The 4,366-nt window shown below is 36.2% G+C and overlaps 1 protein-coding gene across 5 annotated transcripts in view; it reads right to left on the bottom strand.

Moving 5' to 3' along the window:
* Positions 1 to 4,366, bottom strand: part of TLL1 (tolloid like 1) — a 166,832-nt gene that overhangs the window by 160,970 nt on the left and 1,496 nt on the right. The window contains exon 1 of one of the 5 annotated variants that reach the window (XM_025050408.1): positions 3,149 to 3,428. The exons of the other annotated variants lie outside the window; for them this stretch is intronic. The gene's annotated coding sequence lies outside the window, so the exon portion shown is untranslated. Of the gene's footprint in view, positions 1 to 3,148; positions 3,429 to 4,366 lie in introns of those variants that run through there. 5 annotated transcript variants of the gene reach the window in all.

The following is a 4,366-nucleotide window of genomic DNA, read 5'->3' as shown; positions in this document are numbered from 1 at the left end:
ACTGTAATTTCTGCAGAAGAAACTCTGAATGGCATAAATTAGACTTTTGCAAAAACTTGAACTATCATAAGGAAAAGTTGTAGAATTACATTAACTTTTTAAAAAGGGTTTCGCTAGGCTCTTACACACTTTAAACTCTTTCACTATGGACTAAGGGGGCCTAACAGAGAAGGTGGGAATCCCTTAACTGGAATCTCTTCTCTGAGGTAATTCATATAATAATGCACAGATTTGACTGAAGGAATATATTTAAGAAAAAATTATCTATCTTATTCATACCTAATAACAATAACTGCCATTTGCAGGCCAGAAATTGATGTGGGCCCTCACGACAAAGGCTAAAGAATTACTACTGGCAAATGAAGGACAGATTTCAAGTATACAGAATATAATGGCTTATTCATCCCTTTTGCAGAAACTGTATTTTGACCACTTCTGAGTTGGCCCCAGAAGCAGGAGGAGAAAAAAACTCAAGGTCTGAGGAATGAAAACTAAAACAGAAGAGCCTGGCTAAAAGAAGTAGCTAGATGAAACGCATTTTTAACATGAGGGCTTGGCAACCTAGAGAGGTGCTGACCGAGAAATATATGTTTGGATATTTGATGTTGTGATGGAATTAAGTAGACGTGGGTTGCACATCAAATTCTAAAATGCCACACCTAGGAGGCTGCCAATGAAGCTAGAAAGTGCAATATTGAGTACTGAAATAATGATAATATCTTACTGAGACATTATAAACTTATGAAAATTATCCTAAGAATTAGTATACTAGGACACTAGGACACTGGTTATAAAGCAAAGCAGAAAGAAGAATCCTTTAAGATGCCAAAAAACTATTTCTATTTAAACAGGACTGTATATGCTACTCTGAAGACAAAATTAACCTTTCAAGTCACTGACCTTTAATTATGCTTGGATTTTTTTCCACAAAAGGAATCATTTACTTAGAAGATTCGAGGTAGAAAGTCTTTTTTCAGGGTGCTCACACTTGTCTAAGAGGATTTTACTCTTCTGGACAAATATATTCATCAGTCTTATCAGTCTCTATCCATCATCCAAAATACTAATTTCTTCCATCTCCTTTATTGGATATATTTCAATTTCCTAAGCTTTCCTGATATCCCTCTTAAGTATAAAAAAAAAGAGAAAAAAAAAAGAAAAAAGAAAGAAAGTGAGAGGAAGAAAGAAGGGAGGGAGGAAGGGGTCAGGGGTGACAGAAGCAGGGGGGAAGGAGGTGTAGAGAGAGAGGGTATTTGTGAATTCCAAGTTGGTTTATCAGGTCTCTGCTTTTCCAGGTAATCTCTAGACAAATCTGAGAGATTAATTTACACATTGAATTTGTCCAGACTCTTCACAGATATTAACATCCAGATTAACACCTATTGAAATAGTTCAACAATGAAACAAGACATCTTAGTCTCTGTTCTGGAATGACTTCCTGCAAGGTCAGCTTCTCAATGTTCCTCAGGGCCCTCCTGAATCACAGAGAGTAAGAGAAATCTAATTGCAAATTCAGATGACCATGTACTGCACTGAAGAAAGACAGTCAGATATTCCTTTGAATTATTTGCATCTTTGTGCTTATCTATTTATATAGAGATTAATTATCTCTATTCTATCCTAATGGATTTGGCTATATAAATATATCTGAAGCTGTGATGTATTAACTACTACTTTCACTTATACCAAAAATGTCTTTCTAAATCAAAGTTCAGTTAAATTAACACAAGGCTTCCTTTTCAACCTATAGTTTCAAGAACTTGAATTCAGAGTTCTGATAGATATGTAAATTACATTGTTTCACAAATATATTAACGATGGCACAGTGCTCAACAAGTTATGAATATTCTTCCTTGGATAACATTTGATCTTGGTTAGAGCAGAAGTTTGTAGATAAGGGATAAAAATCAATATTAATAATCTATAGATACTGAGAAGGTGTTGAGAACATACTAGATACCTAACAGTGGAAATCCATCCCTGTGATAAACATTAAAAATCAGGTATGACCTTTGTCCTCAAGGACTTTACATTCTAATTAGGTTTGGAAAAATGAAATTATTTTCTTAGTCATTCCACTCATATCAGATATGAAAGTAACTGCATTTGTACTAGTCTAGACTCCAGGTAAACCTGGATGAACTTCTATTGTTTGCATTTCAAGGAAGGCCTACAAAAGTCTAGCTAAGGCTGCAGTGTAATAATTTAATACAGCCAGACTTTGCAGCCGGGAGACTTGAAATCAAGTTCTGATCATCTTAAGAAAGGCATTTAACCTCATCGAGCATCTGTTATCCTATCTGTGTAATGGGAAGATTAACAAATTCTACCATAGTGAGCTATTGTGTTGAGTTGAAATAATGTACTCGAAAGTGCTCTGAAACCATGAAGCTATGTCAGTCACAGTGACATCAAACCACTGTGTAGTTTGGGGAATATCAAGACCCCTGTTAGAAAAGTTCAAAAAGGACACTTTATTCCAGGGCCGTGCCCTCCACTCTGCTCTCTGGAAAGGGTGGATCAAAGGTGGTCCAGAGTCTGGAGATCAGTTTCTTTTGATTTTACATAGCCGTCTTTCACGTATCTGTCGTCTTTCTTATGTTAGTAACCTTTTTTCGACTCTTGTTTGGGATTTCAATGTTCTATTTAATTTTTTTCCTGTTATTACAACTTTCGTCTTATACAGTGCCAAAAGGGAGGCACCACACTTTTGCCACTCTTTAGCCAAGTTGGTAAATTAAAGCCTTTCATTTCACTAAATTAAAAGCAGGGTTGATAATTTAAAAAGTGATCTCAGATTTTGGGCAAACTTCTCAGCCTTCCACACAGGCCATTCTTATTCCACTTTCACTACACACACACACACACACACACACACACACACACACACACACGTATGCTTCTTGTACTTGAAGTCAGGGAAGAAATAAGATCAGAGTAATAACCCATTCAAAGTTGTTTCTGTTTTTGTTTTAACGTCAATAGCTATGTTCAAAAATTAACTAGTGCTATTAAAGATTTTTCCTGCCCTAGATGTTTATTTGCTGAGGAACATAAACATTTATGCTTGAGGTGTTTCAATACACATGGTACAAATACTGAAATTTTATAATTAAAAACATTCATAAATAGAAAAAAAACCACTTACGTTCACAGAAACTTCTTCTGGACAATTTCTAATGTAAGATAAACCTGAAACAACATAACTTCTGAAAATGGATTAGCTAATTTTTGAAACTTCTTATAATATAGGCGTATTTGAAGTTGATGATTTTTAAAAGGCAGATGTTAATTTGTGTAGAAAACTATATTTATTTTCCTGGAATTGGACCAATGTATATATATGCCCTATTTTTCTCAGGTTGATAGCTGGTTGAATATTTCACACAACAGAGCATCAGAATAGATGTTTTCCTAGGCAATATTTTTTCTTTATTAAATTTATTGAAGTGATATTGGTTAGTAAAGTTATATAGGTTTCATGTGTACAATTCTATAATATATCATCTGTATACTGCATTGTGTATTCACCACCCAAAGTCAAATCCCCTGCCCTCACCATATATTCAACCCCCTTTATGCTTTTCTGCATCCCCCAACCCCGCTTCCCTCTGGTAACCACCATACTGTTGTGTGTAACAATCTTTAGAAATAACATATTTCATTTCCACCTTACAAGGAAGCACACAATTTTCACCCAGTTGCAAACTACTCAAAACTAATTTCCCAATAAAAAAGTATGTTTAGAGAGTTGCTCAGTACTGAATTCTGGTTGCTCAGCCACTAGTCACCCCATAGCAAACCGTGTTGTGTCCTCCAGACCGCCATGGAAGTCCCAAGAAACTTTCAGTGGAATAGATTGAGTGTTAAGGGTGATAGCAGAAAAGTTATAATCTTTACTAGCCAAAATTGAATTAAATCAGAATTCTGAGTTCCAAACTGACAAATTTCTGCTAAGCTACTTCCAGTTTTAAGTATCTGCAGTAAGCGTTCACCAAAAAAAGAAAGATCTGATGAGAACAAGAACATGACACACATACCCTCCTTGTCAGAGCAATGTGTCATCAAAGGTACATATTAACAAGGGAATTTCCAGGCTCTTCCTTCATTTTTGTACATCTCGCCTTCCTTTAAGGCCCAAGAAAATATGAATAAGGTTTACCTAGCTATAGAAGGGAAGAATTCGCAGTCACAGACCGACCAACCCCGCACACAATCTGGAAAGGCATAGATACTTTTGGTACTTTGCCCACGCCTTTCCTCTTCGTTTCGCCAGAGCCCACACCTCTAGAAAGGGGACAGAACGTGCCTTCAGCTTACAAACAACTCTCCTGGAAAGTCGGCCCCAACAATCCCTGTAACCTTC

Source organism: Pteropus alecto, unplaced genomic scaffold, assembly GCF_000325575.1.
Source record: "Pteropus alecto unplaced genomic scaffold, ASM32557v1 scaffold166, whole genome shotgun sequence".
NCBI classification, from domain to species: Eukaryota; Metazoa; Chordata; class Mammalia; order Chiroptera; family Pteropodidae; genus Pteropus; species Pteropus alecto.
Note: the sequence above shows the minus strand (reverse complement) of the source record. Positions and strands in the feature narration are given on the sequence as shown.